Genomic DNA, 24,019 nt, shown 5'->3' with positions numbered 1-24,019 from the left:
CCTTTGTCAGTCTTTTTGTTATAAGTTGCATTTTCTGGAACATAAAATTTAATATGTAACTTTGCCACCTGTTCTATTCACCAGGGGTGTTAAAAGGCCCTTCAAACATTTTCCACTTCCAATACATGCAGCATTTCCAAACTTAAAAAATACATGTATGAAATCCAGGTAACTTCTACTAAATTGAATCCAAAAACTAGTCTTTGTGATTTAGGGTTTGAGGTTGAGGCTCTGCTCTAATTTCAGTACAAATCAATCATACTTCCTAATTTCTATTTCTTTTCATTGATTTTGGTAGATTTCTGAGAATGATTTTATGCAAGTGTGTGCTTATTCATCCATGTGTCCTGAACAAAAACAATGATTTATTCTGCACCTACTTATAAAAGACTATTAATTTCTAAGAAATCCAAAGGGAAACGTTTATAAGCCAGGAACTAAATAATTCAAGATAAACTGAAATCATTCATTCAAAACCGTAGGTAAGTTAATTTTGACAATTTAGAATGAGTCTATTTTAATGTAGTAAACTAACATTTATTGGATACCTCCAGCATTGTTCTAGGGCATCTCGCAGGATATTTTACTTGATCCTCACAAAAGCCAATTTTTATAGATAAGGAAATAGACTCAGATCTTAAATAGCTTATCCAAAGTCACCTAGGTAGTAAGAAGTAAAGTCAGATTTTGAACCTAGAAATTATCCTAGAGTTTTTTCAACTTTTGTTTTCACTTTCCTTTAGCAAGTTAGTGTTCCATTGACTCCAGGAACTCCTTCCCTAAGCCATCTTTTCTTAAGCTGAGGTTCTGAGTTATCCCATCAAACCTTACCAACTCTCTTCTCTCTACCCAAATAAAACACATACATTGTTCTTCCCCGCCCATCTCATTTTTCCCTGGAATGCACATCTTCTGCCTGTATCTCCATGTCTCAGATCTTTAAAACCCTCCTCCTCTATGAAGCCATCACTCAACATGCCCACCCCTTTTTCTCACTTTTATTACCCAACAAGCCTTATGTAATTTATTTTATTATGTTAGCATGTGTTTATTGCATTTACTTCACTTAAATTTTTTTTTCCATTTTTACATATGTAAGACAGTAATTTCAGATCAGAAACCTGAATTTCTCTTTCTTTAGTCAATATACAATTGACTTAATGACATACATGTCTCAAAATGGAATCTATTTGGGAAAATGATGAAAGAGAAAAGCCTCAAGGAGTCAGGCAAAAAGAAAAGGTGGGAGGTTATTAAGAAAACTGGAAGGAAGAGGTACAAACATGAAGACAATAAACATTAATGATCCCAAAATGACTGACAGGCATAAATATGCACCTCATATGCTCTGACTTCTCGTTTCCAAAATAGCCAGGAATATCCCTGGCAACCTATAATTTTAGTAGTATCACAAGGAGGAAGTGGATCATGACCTCTTAATACATATCATGGAAATTTGCCCAGCCTTCCTTATGACATCATTCAACTGCAGAACCATCAAAACTGGGGCCAGAAGATTCATGTATTCTTATGCTATCTCTGCCATCAGTTAATGGTACAACTCTTTGATAAATTACTTGATTTTTCTCTGCCTTCATCTCTAAAATGAAGATTTGCTGAAGGTCTACAATGAATCTTATAGAACAATGGAAACAAATGCTTCTCCATATGAGGGTTCATATAAGGTCACACTTCTTATTCTTCTGATTTATCTCTTGATGTCTCACATGCATAATGGGCAAGAAGTCCTACATACAAAACAAGGAGTAGAAAGGGATCTGATCACTGTCATTGCTTACTGCCACATGGCAGCACTGCTTAAGGATGCTGCAGAGGAAGATGGGCCCTTGCTGCTCTGCTGGTATATGGATGTCCTTGCACAGGGCCCACACGGTCTGTGGAGGACAATTTCACTTTTTGAATGCTAAGCTCATTAAAGATGCCCAGTATTTGGGCTTTCAAGGTTCTCATGGCAGTTTATCAACCCACAAACATCCGCCTTCCAAATCCCCAGCTGGCCATAGAATCACCGAGGCAGGAATGGCTCTGGCATCTACCATCTCTCCAAAATTCCATCTCTTTTCCCTCAAACACACCAAGAATTTTTGCTTTATAGCTTTATTATACCCCTTCTGAGGCAGCGATGATACTGACTTGCCCTCAGGGAGATACCCCAAATGTACCCATCTAAGAGGAGTGATTGTAAAATTTTTTACTGAAGAATGAAAAAAAGCAACCCAAGTAAAACAACCACTCTTGTAGGACCTCATCTCATCTACAAAACATAACTATGAACTACGTTAAATGTTTTCACAGAAAAGTATAAAGGTGCTATGAGGACACAGTACAGGGGAAGCTTCTGATTGGAGGGTCAAGGAGGTACTTTCGGAGGAAATAGCATATAATCTGAGATCTTGAGAATGAACAAGAATTACTAGTGGCATTTCAGGTAAAATAAACCACATGTGCAAAGACTCTGGGGTAGACAACAGCTAGCTTTGCTTGAGTTACTAAATAAAGGCAAATGTGGTTTCATAGTAGAGAGCAAAGAGAGAGTAACAAGATAAACGTGGAGGTCAAGATCAGGCAGCGCTTGGAGTACATGATCTCCAAAACCCTTCCAGATTACTATCTTTAGGACTTAGTGCTTGCTGGCAACCTAGCCAAAACAAATTCACTCAAAAACAGTTTTCAGTCACATCAGGGAAAAGAAAAAGAGTTGTGTCCTGTAATACAGGAGATGGGGATGCCCTCTGTTCTTATCATAGTCTGCTGCATAGCTGCTATGGGGGACCACAATCTCTCTCTACTCTCACAAAAATCTCCTCCTAAGTACAGATAATCGCATGGCCTGTGGCACCGGGTGCCCCACTTCCCCACAAAAGACACAGAGCTTTCACATTTAGTAGCTAATGGGTCAGGTATCTGAGTCAAATCTTCATTGCTGTGCAGGAACTAATTAATGCCGGCACAGAGAGAGACAGAGATGGGGAATTCAGGTTTAAAATTAGCTTTCTGAACATAGAAGATTACGTATAAGGCTTACTGTATTACAATCCAAAGCTTTTTCTAGAAACAAATCTTTCAGTGGAAAAATAGTTAAATGAAAATGAGTGGCAAAATGCCAAAGTCTGAGACACAATAATACTTAGATTTGAAACAGTATCTATCTGAACAGAGAAGGAGACAGATGATGGGAGAGGGTTTTTTTTGTTATTGTCAGATTTAGGACATTGGTGGGTTTTTGGGTTTTTTTTTTTTTCTGTCTATCAAATCTATTTACCATGAACAGAACATTTTTTCCGGGCAGTCCCATATAGATTAAAAAAGATTCTAGTGATTTTATTTCCTACACCTTTCTGGCTCTTTCATGGATCACACAGGGGATGATTAAATGGCTTTTCTGTATTGTTTGTTAAATTTGACTCTTCCCACGAATTGAGGGTGGTTCCCATGGGATCCTCTGGACTTGGTGTAAGAGCAAAACAGATCACAGACAATCATTAGAGTCTCTACTGAAAGCACACTTGGCAAATACTTTATTCACTATTTCTGTAGAAGCAATCTCTAGTATATATAAATCCAGGATCTAAGGAAGTAAAAGTAAGTTTTGTTGTTGTTCTTTAATCTCCATCCCAAGCAAAAATCATGGAACTTTTTCCACTCAAAGAAAATTATTTTGCACACAGACTCTGACAAGGACATTATTCCAGAAATTGTCTCTAATGTCACTTGAGCAAAATAGGCTAGTGTAGCTGCAATGGTTCAGAATTCCATTGTATTACAATGGAATACAAAGGAGATAAAATTGATAGTATCTATTTTTCTATAGACAAAAGAAATTATTTCCAAAAGTAGAATGTAAATTTTAATAAATTAATCAACATGACATCATATTGTTTCAAATAGGTATTATTTACACAAAATGAGGTAGAGCTAAAGAGAAGTTATAAAAAAAATTCGTACATACATTTGATTTTCTTTTGATCACAAAAACTTTTGTAGATTTTTTAAAGATCCCACACTGCTGTCCTTCTAATACCATTACCACTTTGTAAAACTTATGTATGACTTTCCATGTTCCAATGCTACAACACTAGTCAAAGCCAACATAATCTATTACCTAGGAAAGAGAAATAACCTCCTAACTGTTCTGCTCACTTTCACTCCAGACCCTTTTCTAAACAGCAGCCGCGATAATATCTAAAAGACAAATAGATCACTATTTACACACTTCCACTACCTCCCTCTACTTCCCGCCTCACTCAGAACACAGTACAACACCTTTACCATGGCTTATTACCTGCTTTGTGATAGGGCCACTGTTTATTCACTTCCCACAGAACTCCTCAAAATTACTCATCTTTTATATTCATGTTTAAACTCACTCTAAGATTTTCATCTTCAACACTCCTATGAAACTACATTTATCAGGGTCAACAATGACCCCCAAGTTACCAAATTCAATGAACAATTCTCAGTAGTTGCTTTTGACACAGCTGATCAATTCCTCCTCCTCAATATTGTTTTTGTCTACTTAGTTTACAGGGCAATCTATTTTCCTTGTACCTCACCGGTTGCTCCTGTTCATCCAGTCATCATGATACACTAATGCAATCCTCTGTCACCTTCTCTACTACATTGACTCCGGAGCATGGTCATCTCTTTTGACCTTGAGGTTTTGACATACTATCGCCATTAACTCTTAAATTTTTACCTCCAGCCCAGACTTCTTTGAAACTCCAGATTCTTATATCCAACTCCCTACTTCACTACCTAGATTCTCTACTGGCAAGTTATTGCCACAAAACTTCAGCATAAAAGACCACCTCCAAACTCAGACTTAAAACATGAGCCTCACGTGCAGGCCAGTGAGGGTCGGATGGTCTAAGGTGGGCTCAGTGGGCAGCTTTGCTTCAAGCTGCAGGACTAGATGTCCTTAGCTGGGAAAGGTCTGTTTGACTCACGCTCATTTGGGGACCAGGCTGGGAGAGCAACAGGCACCCTGGAGAGGCTCTTCCCATGATGATGACCGAATCACAAGAGGCTGAGCCTATCCCGTGAACACATTTCAATCCCCGGCTTTCATCTCATCTCTAATGACCGATCAGCCAAAGCCTAACTCACGAAGGAAGGATACACTAGTGTGCCCATGGAACAGTGGCGTCTCTCATTTCTCATATCCAAACCTCACCTGTCCAGTCCTGCTCCATCTGTAGTGTATCCCATCTCAATCTTCTGTTAATTCAGAATAAAATACTCAGAGTCATCCCTGGACTCTTCTTTCTCTCATATGCCACTTCAAAATCCTTCAAAGCACACTCAGAATCTGACCCATCATTTATGCCATTCCCTTGGATGTGCCACCAGAGTGTGCCTCCTGGCTTATTCCATTATTCTGCTAACAAGTCTCCCTGCTTCTAGCCCACCCCCTGCCCAGTCTACGCCCATAAAACGCACCCACCAGATGGCACCACACGGCAGTCAGAGTCAAAGTGAAGTACTGACAGTGGCTTACAAGGCACTACGTGACAACACTTCATCACTTCTCTGACCTTGTGTCCCATCCAACTCAGCTCACTCACTCTGCTTGGGTCACAGAGGCCTCCCTGAGGCTTTTTGAACAAGCCAAGCCTACTGCTACATTGTGGCTTTTGCACTAGCTCTTATCGATGCCTGGTAATTCCCTCCTCCAGATACCCACGTGGCAAACTTCCTTACATTCTTCAATATTTTATTTAAATGTCACCTTTCTATGAGACCAACCTTGAACTCACTACTTAAACTGTGGGCCACCTGCCCTCGCATTCTCCCCAACCCCCATACACGTATTTTTTTCATAATGGTGATTGGCTAATATTCTACATAATTATCTTAAGAAAAAAATCATGCATTATGTTCACCTAAGCATCTGGAACATAGAAGTCTACAGAAATGTATTCAGTCATTTATTTATTCCCCTTCTCACCCAGGCCAAACTTATTTTTGCCTCAGAGCTGTGGCACATGCTGTTCCTTCTGCCTGGACATTTCTTTGCCCAGATGGTCTCTTAGCTGCCTCCCTCTTGGCATTCACATCTCTGCCTTCATATAACTTCTTCATAGAGGTCTCCCCTTCCTTGCCTCTTAGTCCTGTTTTCTCACTTATCATTTCCTTTGTCTTACTTCTACACTTTCAAAAATATCTGATTTGTTTACTTGTTATTGTCTCTCTTCACCAACTAGCATGAAAGCTCCACAAGACCAAGGACTTTGTCTATCTTGCTCAACACTATATCCTCAACTCACCTAGAACAGTGCCAAGTCGAACAGTGGGAACTCAAAGAGTATTTGTTAAATAAATAGAAGTCCTTCCCCAAAAAGAGAGCAAAATAAATCTTTTCCACCTAATGTGGAAGAAAAATGGTAATTGCATTGAAGGGAGGGCAAGATTTAGAAAATTAATCAAAGGGAACATGAGTTTTGTGGTTAAACAGAATATTCCCAAGTTCAGTCCCCCTTAAAAGCTACAGAAGAGCGCCCTACTCTTCCAAGATAAACACGCCTGAGAACTACTTTAGGAGTAAAACCAAGAAAAACAAGCTTCTGATGTTCATTTTAGGTTGACTAATTTCCTCAATAAAAAAACATGCATAAAACGAACAAGCAAGTTATTTGATGTTTCAAACGATTAAGTGCAAGCTGAGACAGCTTTGAAGTAGCTGCTACATAATCTCCAGGAAAGGATCTATAGACAAAAAACCAGACCATCCTTTGGAAGTAGATTTCTCCAAAAAGAGGAAAAAATAGAAAAAACATATGTCATGCACCTGGGTGGAGCTACTTACAGTTTTAAATATCCAAAGAAGGCAAGGAAAAAAGAGATACTAATTTTCCAAGAATGCTAAGAAGTATATTTGTGCTAAGAATTAGTTTTAGAATATATTACAAATAATAAACTAACATTTAGCTGTTATTTTTTATTTTTATTTTTTGCTTATTAAAGACACTTATAAATGCTTTATATGCAGTTCATAGCACCTTCCAAGGTAAATAATCTATCCTTATATTAGAGATGAAAAAACAGAGGCAGAGATAGTTTAGGCAACTTGTCTGAAGTCACTCAGCTTAAACCCAGAGTTTTGCTCCATAGTATATGCTCTTAACCTCTGTGGTGAATGCTTCTTAAAGGATATGTCAGTTTATTGAGTGCTTACAATGTGTGAAGTATGCTGTTAAGTTTTTTGTAGATTATTAGTTTTTAAATGTATATGAATAAATCTGACCATTATTTTTTTAACTCTAATCCTGCATTTGTCCACCTAATTTACAACATTAAAAAAAAGTCTATGCCTACCCCACTGTCTATCAAATTTGCATTGAAACTCAAAGGTTTGCCTGACAAACTGCGGAAATCCTCTTCGGTTATTTGCCCGATATGGGTCAGGCCCTTGTTTATGTTATCAGCATAAGGAATTGAAAACACACGTCAACTATGTGACCTGCAAGGCATCTGGTTCTTGCCTTTTTTCTAAACAGTAAATTAATTTTACATTACAGGGAAAACTCACTGCATCAACTTATATAAATGTAAACATTAGTGTTCTTAAAAACTATGAAGGTAATCGCATGTATAAGCATAAATAAAATATACACATGACCTAGTGCAGTACCTACATAGCATGCTGTTTTAAAAACATCAAACAGAGTTACAGAATTTCAAGCAATGTTTCCTGTAGCCTGGGGGAATGCTGTTTTTTAACTAAGAAGGTCTCCATCTTCAGCATATAAACTTGAAAGTGCTTTTAGGGTACAGCAATAACTATGAGCCAGTAAGCCTCTGTAGTGGGCATTAATCTCAAGTTCATAGTTTATGGTGAGTGACACCCTTCTCAATGTCTCTCTCTACAGACTAAAGGTTGTCATTTAACTTGCCCTCATGTGAATTCTGTGCTCCGCATAAAAACAACCCAATGGAAGTGTATATCCCTTAGAACAAAATAAAACCACTGTCTACTGTCATGAGATTTCTATAACATTAGTACACTTTACACTCCTCCACTACTTGACCAAACTGATAGCCACCATAAGGCAGACGGAACAATTCTGAAATGATGTAATAATCTAATTCCTGACCCACAAGCTTCCCACACTGTAAAATTTGCCTGGTTTTCTCTAACTAACAAAAATAAATCTCTCAGATTAGAGTAGAATCAATAAAACATACAAAACCCAATTCAATTAAAGAAAATCTATAATACTATAGCATTTGAAATTGCAATATGAGAATTAATAGATTCACTCAATGGACACCACACACACAAAGTCATGGGAGTAAAGATGTAAAATGCTTAACTGACATCAAAGGTAATTCAGCTAAATGTTAAAAAGTATTAAATATACATTTCACAGAAAATTACATTTGTCCTTGACTTTTGCTTGTCTCTGGTCCACGTTATTAACACATCGTAATACCATAGAAATGCCACATATTGAAAGTATCCCAAGGCATCTAGTTATATGAAAGGAGAGACACATTAACATTCACTGACTCATTTAATTCCATCATCATCTGATAATTATTAAGACCATTTATCAAGCCTCATAAGATTTATACAAATTGGATAATTTTACTCTACTGTCACAGTCCAAGAAACTGTGTATGGTTAAACCAAAAGTTAGTCCTACTGCAATGTAGTCCTATTATTACAATTAGTCCTACTACTACTTTTCTGAATAATTTCATCTCATAATATTATGGTTCATAATATTTATGCAAACCAGATAAATTTATCCAACCGCCACAGCCCAAGAAACAGCACATATTTAAGGACAAAGTTGCAGAACTATAATTAGTCCTACTACTCTTTTTCTGAATTATCCTCAGGCATAAAGTCCCACCACGAATCAGCTATATGGGAGCCATGAGATATTTCCAACTTGAGACACACTATACATGCCTTAAGAGAGGAAGAAAGAAGGCCCTAGGAGCCAGCTTCAGAAAAATCAGTATCAATGGAAGCAATGTGGGAGTGAAAAGGGAACCAGTTGAAAGAGTCACAATCAAACAGGAGCTCCAATATGAAATGTGGAAACAGGAGCAGAGTTTTTAATGAATAGAGATGGAAGAGAAGACAGATCTTCTGGGCAGAGGGTACCACATAAGGAAAGATACAGAGACTAAAAATTGTGAGACCCATTTGGGAAAGACAGATAATCTTGTTTGACCAAAGCAGTAAGTGTAAAGTACAGAGAAGAGACTAAAAGGTAATAAACCTCCAAAACAGGCAAGAACTGTATCAGGAAGGGCTGAATTCAGGCTGGGGAGCTAATTTGAAAGCTAACAGGGAGGCAGGGAATGCTGTTGAAGTGGGAAATAACATGATTAAAGCATTGACTGAGGAAGACCTCACTGGCACCTCTACAAAAAATGGGCAACTTAGGTTAAAGAGTAGAGGACAAAAAAATAAAATAAAATTCATTAGAAATGTGTGGTCATAAAATATAATTAACAAATAAAAGTGGTCGTTTCCATTAATGATAAATAAAAATTAATGAGCCTCTAGATTCCGTTCTGGTTTCTGGAGTACTTAATGTTGGTCTGTTAAAATTACGGCAAGATTTTTTTTTTTTTGCTGTTGTTTGTTTTTATTGGTTTTTATTTTTTAGCCCAAGGAATGAAGAACGCACATAGTTAAAATCACAAATAGTATAAAAATCCAAACTACAGTGCTGGAATGCTCAAACAACTAGACATTTCCTATGATACTACAGAATGAAGTGTGAACTCTAAAGGCAAAAGAAACTGACATTTACTGAATATCTTCTAGGCACCAGGCCCCAGAACTTCCTGGGGAAGTATTGATTATCAGCATTTTACAGGTAAGTTGACACATAAATAACATATACTAGGGCAGAAACAAAACCAGGTTTATCTGACTGAAAAACCATCTCATCTTTTTTCCACCACACTACACCCGAACAAAAGACAAACTGCAGGTTACAACCACGAAGGAGTTATAAATCAATATTGTGGGTCATGACCAGTATATATTTTATAATGGATAAAATGCAAAATATCAGTGAGTAGTGACTAAAAGAAGGGTAACTAATATTTTATGAAATACTAGTTTCAAAAATATGTATTTGTATGTGTGTATTTACTGTGACAGTATATAAAACATATTTCTTATTTTGAGTAATACCAAAATAAGTTGTAAAGCTACTATACTACAACATCCTCAGACAAAATGTAGACAGATACTACCCAGTTTACTTTTAGGAATAAATAAATCTTACTTCAAAATTCTAACAGCAGTAACTCTAGGTTTTTCATATGATGACTGAATTAATAAAACAGTCAATTAAATTATTCCCCCAAACTATAGTAAAATCAATAATTAATATTACCATATGGTAATGTCTTGGATTCCTATACACCTCTCAAATATAGATAAAAACTTCTTTGTTTTAAAAATAAAATAAACATCATAAATTAAATAATGTAGCAATTTTACCTGTTTTTCAGATGACTTTGAAATTTAGGCAACTACTTTCTTAAAATGGTTAATTATCAATTCCCAAACAGAAGTACTCAAAAAATAAATAAACAAATGCCAAAACTTCATTTAAAAAAAAAAGAATATTCTATTGTCATAATTAGAGCACCCTGGTTTTGTGTTATAGCTACTATACTAGGCTGTACGACCTTGCTCAAATTACTTAAACTTTCTAATCCCCAAATATTCTTATATTGAAAGTACGATAACAATACCATATTTTGAAAGGTAGATAATGAGAAATTATATGTAAAGTGCTGAGCAACAATGCCAAACTTATAGAGAATGTTCAACAAATATGACTGAAACTGCATTTCATGTTTAATGGTTGGTATGTTTAATTTATGCCAAAAGTCAATTGTTGCTTTCAGTAAATTTCATAACAATTAAACTGAGTGTGAGACCAAGGAATCACAACAGCTAAAGATCTGAGGATATTTTATTATTCCTGATTTTTCCCCAATTCATCTGCCCTTTCCTATCTGTCTTCACACTCTCTGTTGACTTGAAAAAATGAAAAGCTCAATCTCACCCTGCCACACAATTTTGTTTTATATGATTATTTCCAATCCTCTAAATGGCAAAGCCTCAAGTTTCAGTTCTAAAGGATTAATGGTAGCACAGGGAGTGCAGAGATGCAACATGACAAGGCCAGAGTGCTGGTCCAGCAACATGACCCCTTGTACTTTAAAATTCCCTTAATGGGTTCAGATCACTGTGGTGTGATAAATGTGCGGACTGCTTAATAAAGAACCGCTTTACAGTGATTTATTTCCGGGGGAAAACAAAATGCCACCAGAACTAATTTGACGAAATGACAAGAGAACACAGATTTTAGTTGTGGGTCACAAACTCTCTTCATCCTTCTGCTACTGTATTTCCAAATGGGCACAGGAATTGTACAGTTGAAAACCACTCTCTTTGGGGAGAAAATTGTGCATAATAAGTACAGAGCACCAGAGATAACCTCCACCTGCACATCTACTCTCATGAGACCCTCTCCCCTACATTGCTTTAACCAGCAGTGAGTGCCTTCCTGAGAGTGGGAGGAGGATGTGTATCATAGTGCAAATACCTTATGGTGATACTTGATCTTCCCTGCATATGTATTCCTATTTACATAAGTAAAATAAATCTGGTATGAACAGGGTGGTTCCAGTGTTGAGAAATCTCTCCAGGGAAATCCTGGGCAGATTTTTCTATTTTAGCAAGAGGATACCACACCAGATGAGAGCCGATCTGGCTTTCATACATACAATTCCAATTTTTTACTTAATTCAATAAACTTAATTGAGGACTCACTACATGCTGGCACTGCTTTATCTTCAGGTTCTAATATACAGGCTTAAAAGTAATCATTAATGGGCCGAGCCCGTGGCGCACTTGGTAGAGTGCGGCGCTGGGAGCGCTGCGACGCTCCCGCCGCGGGTTCGGATCCTATATAGGACTGGCCGGTGCACTCACTGGCTGAGTGCCGGTCACGAAAAGGACAAAAAAAAAAAAAAAAAAAAAGTAATCATTAATATTAGGATCTGGAACCAGAAGATTGAGTACAGTACAAGCCAGACCCTCAACAATCCAAGTTGCTGCATAGTCAGAGTTGAATTAACTATTACAGCTAGGCAAATACCACCCCCTCCACAAACCCCCTTCTCCTCCTGCCCTGTACTCCTTGATTTTTGCCCAGCCAAGGCTGATGAACTTTCTACAATTAGAACTTCATATTCTTCAGTTAAGTGTTTGTTTTTCCCTTCTAGAACCTCTTTAAAAACCTAGAAGGTAGACACAGACAAACTCTAAGACACCATCAACTTCAATGAATTATCATGGGAATTGTCTATGTGAAAGTTTTCGGGTAAAAGAAACTTATGTTTTGGTGACGTAGAAATGGGACATAATTTTAAAGCTGGAGGTTCTAGCCTCCAGCGTCCAGAGGAATACCAGGATCTTACACATGGGCTGTGGTCAAAGAAACAGATGCCTAAATCATGAAGGCCTAGGAGGGAAGTCTTGCTTACCTCCCACACCCTCTAACTTTCTTTCTTAGCCTGCTGAAGAAGTGCACTGAGCTTTGCTCACATCTAATTCCACTTTATCTTCCTAGTTCCAAATATTGCTACAACCGAAAAAGGAGGGATCAGAATCCCTATTTTCCCTCACACCTGACTAGGCCTGAAAAGTAAACAAAATATTACAGTATAAATCAATTTCACCAAACTTGCATTACTCATTAAAATTAGTCATGGATACCTTTAATTAGCACTTTACCTTTAATGGCTCATCACAAAGTAAGAGCTCAGGCCCTGGAGAACACAGTGCATCACTTTGATTTCTGATTCTGCACTTATAACAACAGAACCTTGCACAATCACTTAACAGTAAATTCACTTTCCTCCTCTACAAATCAGATATAATGATAGCTCATATGTTTGTTGATTAGGTATATAAGTGTAAATAAAGGACAGGGTGCAATGTCTGGCATACAACATGCATTTAACAAACACTAGTTATTAATGAATTAGCAAAATGAGATAACAAAAGGAGTAAAAATTTAGATGTTGATGATCTGGGCTCAAAATTTCAGTCTGTTGGTAGTTCTCTGAGCCTCAGACTTTTTATCTCTAAAATGGGAACAGTTTCATCTCCTCCTAAAAGTTGTAAAGACTAAACAAGAAAATAAAGATAACTGAACCTAATACAGTTTTGGCATGTAGTTTATGGAAAATCAGAATTGACAAACTTTGGTTCAATTGCATTAGCTACCAAAACATTTGTGAATTCAACTGCAAACCAAATTCACAAATAAAAGAAGACAAATGAACCATTTTATTAATTAATGTGGCCATGGCTAAAAATTCCAAGTTACAAAGAAAATAGAAAACGTTAAAAAAAAAAAACCTGTCTATAAACTGAACATGAACCACAAATCATGAGATGGTCAGAATACAGTACAGTGAGCCATCCAGAGGGAGTGAGGACAGTCCTCCGAGTGATCTTGAGAAGAATCACTTATGTAATGAAGGCACAAAGCATGACATACATTTGAATCTAGTTTAGAGAGAAAAAGAGGTCAAGGCCACAGAGCACTCATTTTATTCCTTCAGAAGAGAGTAGAAATAAAGTACAGCCTTATTGCCTGACAATGGCAAAAAATAGAGGCAGCTCATTCACAAAACCTAAAAGCCACGTAAAAACTCATTCCCCAATTTTCTCTTAAGATCATGCATTATATGCCTGAAATCAATTCCTTAGTTTCTGTGAAGTGCTGCTCCTCCTCCTCCCCCACCCACTCTTTTTTCTCTCCTCCCACAGCGTCTCCTCCTTGTTCTTGTTCTTCTATCCTTTGCAAAGGCAGTTGTACTAGTTTGTGAACTGGTAAGGGAAGGGATGATTAAGACTGCTGTGAAAAATAAAAGAATATCAAAAAGGCAGGAATGCAGACAAAGGTTCTACCTCTAAAAGTAAAAATTATACATTTTTTTTAAAACCCAGAAAAGCTAGTATATTTTGGACAGATTACAAAATATTTTTATGAAAAGATATTATTTATGGTAATCATATGTAGAGACAGATGCTCCCATAAATATTGAGAAAAAATGTAATCACCCATTGTTGCTCTGCCTCCCAAGGATTTGTCACCTCTCTTCCCCTGGGTGATGGAGCCGCAAAAAAGATTACTCAAAGCCCATATCTTCCAAGCAGTGAGAGACCCTGAAGGGGTTAATTTCCCAGCATTTATTCTCCAGACCAGGTAGTTACAGAAAAAGAATGTAGGTGGGGTTTAACAATAGAGGCTGGTAACATCAGTGAAACAAGCAAAGTCACATTCCATAATGCAATTTGCAAAAGATTAAGTAGATCCGCCAACAAAAGCTTGATCTTAGCAAACACTATTTTTGCCTACAACAATTTCCCCAGGAGTTTACATATCAATCAAGTAACTTGTTTGTCCTTGAGCTAGGAACTTTGCTGGGCTACAAAGACTTTAGCCTGAGGAAAGTTTCCTGTCTTTTGCAAGGTTAACATTTCTATATGTAATTCCAAAAGGTTAGGCTAAACCTGAGACTACAGGGCTTTGGAAAATAGGCCCTGTGAAATACATTTACTTTTATAAATGTTAGTGCTCTCTAAAACCCATACTGTTTACATCCTTTGCTCCCTCCTTTGGCTGTGTGACCAGTCAAAACAGCCCCATGATGTACCGAAGCAGTGTTCATGAGGTTTATGTGTGAACAGTTAATATGCCTGTGACAGAAACTATTAAAGTGTCATAAAATGAATGTGAGATGTATCCGGATGAAGAAATATGTAAATGATGGCAGCAAGTCTAATGGCCAGCAGCTCTGGATTTGTGGACCCACCCTAGGTTCCTGATTAAGCCACTAATCATGGGTGATTTAGAGCACTTCAATCTTCACTGTTGAAGCTGGATTCATAAAACATATGTATCTGCCAAAGGCTTTAAGCTTTTTGGAGGCAGTCACAAGAACCTCACTTAAAAAGTATTTCACAGTAAGAATACATCTGCCTGCACACCAGAATGGTATAATTCTGCCTGTGGTAAAACTGAGAACAGTGAAAGTGATTATGTAGTTATCAGTTTGGGACTCTGGGAGCTATATAATTTTGGAATATGAGTTAAAGATTAATTTCAAAAGCTTCAGTGAACTTTTCAACTTCACACCTGTGTTCATTTCCTATTGCTGCAGTGACAAATTACCACAAATGTAGTGTTATAAAACAACAAATTTATTACAGTTCTGGATGTCAGGGCTAAAATCAAATCTTGGTAGGGCTGTGTTGCTTGTTCCTTCTGGAGGTCTAGAAGAGAACCTGTTTTCTTGCCTTTTCCAGCTTCTAGAAGCTGACCTCATTCCTTGGATCATGGTCTCTTCCATCTTCAAAGCCAGCAAGCACATCACTCCGACCTCCGCTTCCAACCTCACAACTCTTTCTTTGACTGTAAGTCTCCTGTCTCCCTCTTTCACTTATAAATCCTTATAAGTCCTTGTCAATATATTAGGTCCATCAGGATAATCGACAATAGTCTCTCTGTATCAGGATCCTTAACTTAGTTACATCAGTAGAGTCCCTTTTGCATATGAGGTAACATATTCACAGGTTCCAGTGATTAAGACATGGGCATCCTTGGGAGGGGCATCATTCTGACTACCACAACATCCCACATGCAGCTTTGTAGAAAGATGCCCGTTGTAATGGAGGAAAAGCATTTGAAATGCTAAGGTGCTCTGCATTTTAGGATTTCCACCCCCCTCAACACTCAAAGCAACTAATATTTCAGCTGAAGAGCATGAGTAAGTAATGTCTCATTTGAGGGTTTCATATAACCCTTCACCTTGTAGACTGTATACTTACTCTGGTCAAGCTGGCAGATTATAAAACTTGGGACCTTTAAAAAGAAGGAGCTGAAATTCTTTACAAAATCACAAGGTGCTCCTGTCACTGAAACAACTCATACATATATAACAGACCTAGGCATATGTGTTGCATTTTATCACAGCAATGGCTAAGAACTCAGCTTTGCACAGATATGACATAATCAAAGCATTTTATTTTATCCATATTGTCAATGTGGACAGGAAATCTGGTGGACAGGAAATCTGATGGTAGTATCCAATCTAATTACACTGTTTGAGAAGTCATTCAGTGCCTGATGAAGTCTGGATGTGTTGTCACCTCCAAAACTCATGTGGAAATTTGATCTCCAATGTGGCAATACTGGAAACTGATTGAGTCATGGGGGCGGATCCCTCATGAATGGATTAATGCTCTCCCTGGGGGAGGGGGATTAATGAGTGAGTTCTCGCTCTATTGCTTCCTGCGAGAGCTCATTGCTTAAAAAGACCCTGGCACCTTCTTCCTCTCTCTTCTCTCTCTTGCTTCCTCTTGCCATGTGATCTGCTTGTACCCGCTGGCTGCCTGCCACTTTTGGCCATGAGTAAAAGCAGCCTGAGGCCCACGCCAGATGCAGCTGTCCCAGAATCATAAGCCAAACAAACCTCTTTCCTTTATGAATTACCCCGTCTCAGGTGTTTCTGTTATAGCACCACAAAATGGACTAAAACAGAAAACTGGTACTGAGGAGTGGGGTGTTGCTATACAGATACCTGAAAACATGGATGCAGCTTTGGAACTGGGTAATGGGCAAAGGTTGGAAGAGTTTGGAGGACTTAGAAGAGAAACAGATGAGGGAAAGTTTGGAATGTCTTAGAGACTTACGTGGTGGCGAGCAGAATGCTGATAGAAATGTGGACAGTAAAGGCCATGTGGATGATGAGGTCTCAGATAGAAATGAAGAACTTATTGGGAATTGGACAAAAGATCACCCTTGCTACACCACAGCAAGGAATTTGGCTGCATTGTGTCCATGCCCTTGGACTTTGTGGAAGGTGGGACTTAAGAGTTGTGAACCAGAGCATTTGGCAGAAGAAATTTCTAAGCAGCAAAGCATTAAGGACGCTGCATGGCTACTTCTAACAGCCTACTCTGAGTTATGGCAGCAAAGGCATGACATAAAGCCAGAATTTAAAAGGGAAGCAGAGCGTACAGATTTGGAAAATTTGCAGCACGGCTATGTGGTAGAAAAGCAGAGAGCATGCAATGGTGCAGCCCAGCAACCATTAGCTAAGAAGATTAGTACAAAGGAAAGTGATTATCAAGCAAAGGAAAAAAAGCCCCCGAAGGCATTGCAGAAGCCTCTGAGGCCAACCCTTCCATTTCAGGCCCAAAGGCCTAGGGAGACAGAATGGTCTTGGGGAACAGGCCCAAGGCACCCTCCATGGGCTCGCTGCCCAGGGCCACCTCAAGAAGCTGCTTCCAGCACCAGCACCCCAGCTGCTTTGGCTGCTCCATCTGTGGCTAAATTGGCCCCAGGTGTGGCTGGACCCGCAGCTTTGGAAAATACAAACCAGAAGTCTTGGCAGCATCCATGTGGTGTCAGGTCTGCAAGCTCACAGAATGCCAGAGCTGGGAAGCCTTAGGAGCCTCCACCCAGATTTCAAAGTATGTATGGAAAAGTCTGGGGGCCCAAGAAGAGATCTGTCTCAGGGGGTGGAGTCACTGCAGACAGCCTTCGCTAGAACAATGCCAAGCAGAAATGTGGGGTCAGAATTGCAGCAGAGAAACCCCAACAACACCGTGACTAGTGGAGCCATGAGAGCAGTACCACCATGGAGACCCCAGACCTGTGGAGAGATGAAGTGTGGCCTGAGAACAGGAAAGCCATAGGAGCAGAGCTGCCCAAGGACTTGGGGACCCAACCCCCACACCAGTGTGCAGAGGCAGTCGAACATGGAATCAAAGTAACTGATTCATCAGCTTTGAGATTTAATGCCTGCCCTGCTGGGTTTTGGACTTGTTTGGGACCTGTTTTTCCTTTCTTCTGGCCTATTCCTCCCTTTTGGAATGGGAATGTGTACCCAGTGTCTGTTCCACCATTGTATCTTGGCAGTAGATAAATTTGGTTTTGTTTTTCAGGTTCACAGCTGGAAGGACTTTTGCTTTTTGTCTCAGATGAGACTTTAGACTTTGGACTTTTAAGTTGGTGCTGGATCAAGCTAAGACTTTTGGGACTGTTGGGATAGAATGATTGTATTTTATATGTGAGAGTGACATGAGTTTTGGGGGGGCAGGGCAGAATGATGGAGTTTGGATGTGTTGTTCCCCTCCAAAACTCATTGGAAATGAGTGGAAATTTGATCTCCAATGTAGCAGTATTGGAAACTGATTGAGTCATGGGGGCGGATCCCTCATGAATGGATTAATGCTCTCCCTGGGGGAGGGGGGGGATTCTCGCTCTATTACTTCCCGTGAGAGCTCGTTGCTTAAAAAGACCCTGGCACCTTCTTCCTCTCTCTTCTCTCTCTTGCTTCCTCTCACCATGTGATCTGCTCATACCCACTGGCTGCCTGCCACTTTCAGCCATGAGTAGAAGCAGCCTGAGGCCCATGCCAGATGCAGCTGTCCCAGAATCATAAGCCAAATAAACCTCTATCCTTCATAAATTACCCAGTGTCAGGTGTTTCTGTTATATCAACACAAAATGGACTAAAACAGTGCCCAGCGGGAGAATTTATGCCATTAGTCAATAATTATGGTTATTTAAGAAATGGAATAAAAATATTTTCCTTTCAATTTGTGTGCAGTTTTTCAAATTACGTTAGTGCATAAATACTTATTCATTTGTTTCCACCTAAGTACTTAATGAAGGAAACTACTGGCAATTTCTTTTGGCCTAGGGGTGCTATAAAAACATTACTGAGATGCTAAAGGCACCAAGGAAGCTTGGAAACCTTAGATTATGTTCTTCTATTTAAGAAAATGTTTACAAACATTGGCCTTCTGGTTTGTTAAACAAAGCCAGTACCCAGAAGGCCACATCCTCCCTCCTCTGTTAGAGGAAAAATGATGTACTACCCAAGTGTCCTAGAAAAATCTCTTTCTCCTGCTTTCCAGAAAACTCATCTCCACCCCACTCCCCATGACACCATACACATAACAATTGTATTTGCTTTGGCTACTGTATTAGTCAAGAGTTCTCTCCAGAGAAACAGAAACCATAGGAGAAATGATAGATGATAGATAGATAGATAGAAAAATAGATAGATAGATAGATAGATAGATAGATAGATAGATAGATAGATAGATAGACAGACAGACAGACAGACAGACAGACAGGAGATTTTTTTATGAGGAATTGGCTCACATGTCTATGGAGGCTAAGAAGTCCCACAATCTGCCAATCTGCCATCTACAAGCTGGAGATCCAGGTAGTGTAATTCCTATCTGAGTCTGAAGGCCTGAAAACCAGGCGAGCCAATGGTGTAAATACCCATCGAAGAAGAAGACTGATGCACCATCTCAACCAGGGAGCAGTAAGAAAAAGGGTCAAATTCTTCCACTTTATGCCTCTTTGTTCTATTCAGGCCCTCAATGGATTAGATGATGTCTACCCACACGGAGAGAGCAATCTACTTTACCAAGTCCACTTACTCAAATGTTAATCTCATCCAGAAGCACCATCACTCACACAGAAATAATGTTTAATCCAGGCACCCCGTGGTGCAGCCAAGGTGACATAAAATTAACTATTATTGCTGCCAAGCCTTTGAAACCTCTTCCTCTTTTGAGATGCCCCCCTCATAAGGAGAGATATAGGGAGGTAATGAGATTCTCATAGAAGGAAAAATATCAGGCAACTTACTTTCCCAGTCTCTTTGCAGCGGGAGTACTATGCTAGTCTGTTTCTGTTGCTTCTAATACCTGTATTTCAGTCCGTTTTGTGTTGCTATAACAGAAATACCTGAGACTGGGTAATTTATAAAGAACAGAGATTTATTTGGCTTATGATTCTGGGACAGCTGCACCTGGCCCAGGCCTCAAGCTGCTTCTACTCATGGAAGAAAGCAGCAGGCAGCTGGCAGATACAAGCAGATCACATGGCAAGAGAAAGCAAGAGAGAGAGAGGGGAGGTGCCACAGTCTTTTAAACAACTAGCTCTTGCAGAAACGAATACAGCGAGAACTCACTCATTAATCCCCCTACCTAGAGGGAGCATTAATTCATTCATGAGGGATCCACCCCCATGACTCTAACAGTTTCCAACACTGCCACACTGGGGATCAAATTTCCACATGAGTTTTGGAGGGGACAACAAATCCAAACTCCATCAACCTGAAACTGGATAATTTAGAAGAAAATGAAATTTATTTCTTACAGTTTTCTTGGCTGGAAAGTCCATGGTCCAGGGGGGGCATCTGGTGAGGGCCTTGTTCTTGATGGTGACTCTTCACAGCAATGCAGAATGTCACATGGCAAATGGCTGAGCAAGAGAGAGCTAAGCTTCTCACTGGTTCTCATTATGAAGCCATCATAACCACACCCATGACCACCCATTAAACCATCAATGGATTATCCATTCTCGAGGTACAGTCCTCACAATCTAATGGCCTCTTAAAGGCCCTACCTTCCAATTACTACAATAAGATTTACCACCTCCTTAACACTGTTACAATGAGATTAAGTCTGCAATACATGAAACTTTGGGGGACACATTTAACCCTTAGCAGGTACCAATGCCTGATACATGCTCAGCCAATGAGATGCACTTGTGCCCAGAATTCTGAGTTGGGATCAAAGAAGCAGAGGATAAAGAGCAGTGCTTACAGGGTGGCCACAGAAGCAGTGTCAACATTCAGTCTCAAGGGGTAGTGGGCAGTGGTCAGGTGTTCATGACATTGTTCCCTTGATGTGGCTGAAACTGGAGATGCCTGTCTGGCTGGCCTCCTTTGACCTTGCCATCCTCTAAGACTGACTCTCCAACCACTCTGCTGGACTCAAAATCTTTCAAAATAGTGACTACTTTCTATTTAAATCATCTACGGTCTTTTTCTGTGACTTATGAGAAAACCATGATGTCCATAGCCCCCAAACGCAATCTTCTTTCTACACAAGGTTCATAAACCTCTCAATGTGATAAAAGTTACATAAAATAACTCACAAATATAACTTAAGGAAGTGATTCACCAGCAAGGCAACAAAACTCATTCCGAATAAAGCATCCTTGCAAATACCACCCCCTCCCCCAAATTATCATTTACAAGGAAAACACCCTGATTTGGAACACCTCACACTTCCAGAGTTAAGCAACTGGAGAAATGGTTCCTGCTGTCCCTTTACATATTCCCTTTGTCTGTAGTGGCAAGGCACTGACATCTCTGCTCAGTTCATTTAGAATAAGACCTAAATCACTTGCTTTTTATGGGTGAGGCTGACATAACCTTAAGTAGAGCAATATGAAATATGCCACTATAACGTATGAAATTGACATTTTAGATACAGCTAGATGACCTCAGTCTAAAAGAGCCATTTTAAGTGAGGGCCAGACTTTTATTTTTTGACAGATGGGTGCCATGGCTAGAGAATTTATCTAGGTTATATCTAAACTCAAGTATGATCTACAAGATTATTTTGATTCAATGGCTGTGGACACTGAAAATATTTTTCCTCTCCCAGATTCTAAAAAGTTATGTCACAAATGTCCTATTAAAGAACTTTTTTTTTTTTTTGCATTTCAGCAATCATATAAAGTTGCATGACATGCAATTAGTCTTCAAAACTAATAATCCATATATTTCTATCTTTACTCATTTCATGTTGTTGGATAAGAAGGGACTTTCCAATTAACTAAGTCCTATAGTACTCTAATAAAAAAGCAACAAAAGCAATCTTTTCTGTTGAGCTTTGTCTGTAATTACATTTATCATGAATTGTGTTGCCTCTGCTTACACACCTGGAATACTCCTCTAGGATTTCTTTTGTTTTTCTTTCTTTCTTTTTTTCTTTTTTAACCAAGGAAGTAATGTAGCCATATAATTTTCTAAGATTCATACTTTCAAAAACCATTTTCACATCACTACTCAAATACCACAGCTCTCTGAAATATGAAAAAGGCCTTAAACAAAGCACTAACAGAGACAGCCTATGCATTTCTGATAAACTCTCCAAAACACAAACATGCAAGAATGGAAAACTATTACCAATATGTTCACAAAAACTTAATAATTGAATATGAAAGACTAATCTATTAGTTATTAGTTGGCAAAACTACTCCTTGTATTATTGTACAGTTTGTCCTAATAATTCAGTGTACTTTGTAGTAGTTTTTTCAGTCATTTGTGAAAGAAAATACAAAAAAGACTAGTATAATCGAAAAGAAAATGTAATAGTATACGCAACTGAATTCTGGGATTCTACTGGCTTCAAGTACAGCTTCATGCAGGAACACAAATGACATCGTGCCTTTCAGCTTTGCTCTACTTTGAAATGACTATATTGTCAGTAAATGCCTCCTTACAGCGTGGCAAGGTTATGAATAAGAATTTGGGTTTACATCCTCACACCTTCAAATACAGAAGTAAAGGAAGAAAAGAGTCTCAGAATCAGCATTGGCAGACCTCACTGGACAGACCTGGGATCATAGGCCCACACGTAAATGAGTCTTAGGGCCAAATGTCTCTGAGAGGCTATGCCTATGTCACAAACCCAATCCTAGAACCATCAATGAAGCCAAAACCTCTCAGAATAAACAAATCAAATACAGGCAAAGCACATCCCCAAGAGAACATCAGGAATTATTTATCAGAAGGATGATGGAATATGAACTTAGATGGGTTACTGCTGTTTAATGGCACTGGCCTTGTCCCTCCAATGAATTGTGAGTTCTAAGAGGCCAAAAACCATTTCCCATACTTTTGGTAATCTCATTCATTGAACAAAAAATCTGGACTCCAATCAAGTAATTATAGCTACACCTGTGAAGACAATGAAGCAGTGTATTTTAAATTACATAGTTCCCATACTACCCCTCATCTGTAGGGACCAGCCCCCACCTCCCACACAAAAAGCTCTGCCCATACACTTTAGCTCCATTACCAGTCCTGGAAAGGCAACAGATATGTGTTGATTAATCCCACTGTTTTTCTGATGCTTCTTCCTGGTAAAAAACCAGGTCCAGAGTACTACCAATTTATCACCACATTTTCTCTGGCTCACTTATGCTACCCTTGTCTTGTGTTTCCACTTTTCAAGGCTCAAGAACTACCATTACATCTTATAGAATAGAGGAGTTTTTCTATCTTAAAGCTGTTAATAAATTTGATCCATTTTTTCAGACAGTAAGACATATATAGTACTCATATTTTATATAACACTTCAAAGAAAAACAATATCCCAATGAATATGCCCCTTTCCAAGTTCCTAATGTTCATTATAACCCCAACCATTCTTCCTGTCCTGGGATTTTAGCCTGTGTTCACACCCTCTTCTCCTCTTTATCTCATCTGGCTTCCTCAAGGTCCATACAGGCCATCCCTAATGCTCTCCTGCCTGGCCCTACTATGCTCTTTTCAATGCTGGCCTCAGAATATTTTTTATTTTAAGGATTTCACTGCACTTCACAAGATCAGGGTTTCTCAACCTTGGCACTATTAACACTTGGGACCTTCATTGCAGGGGACTGTGATGGTTAATTTTTTGTGTCAACTTGACTGGGCTACAGGGTGCCCAGGCATTTAGTCAAACATTATTCTGGGTGTGTCTGTGAGGTTGTTTCTGGATGAGACTGACATTTGAATCAACAGACTGAGTAAAGCACATTGCCTTCCCTAATGCGGGTGCCCATAATCCGATCAATTGAAGATCTCAATAGAATAAAAAAGCTGAGTGAGAGGAAACTGAGCTGGGTCATCACATATGTTCTGTTTCTCTGAGAATCCTAACACAGGAGCTCTCCTATACATTGTATAATATTGAGCAACATCCACGACCTGTACTCACTGGTTGCCAATAGTATCCCCTTAGCTATGACAACCATAAATATTTCCAGCCATCATCAAATATCCTCTAGGGACAAAAATGCCCCTGGTTGAAAACTACTGTAGTAGTGGTTAACTGGAGACACCA

The sequence above is a fragment of the Cynocephalus volans genome, chromosome 11 (assembly GCF_027409185.1).
Source record: "Cynocephalus volans isolate mCynVol1 chromosome 11, mCynVol1.pri, whole genome shotgun sequence".
Taxonomy (NCBI): Eukaryota; Metazoa; Chordata; class Mammalia; order Dermoptera; family Cynocephalidae; genus Cynocephalus; species Cynocephalus volans.
The sequence above is the reverse complement of the archived record's forward strand: the minus strand, read 5'-3'. Positions refer to the sequence as shown.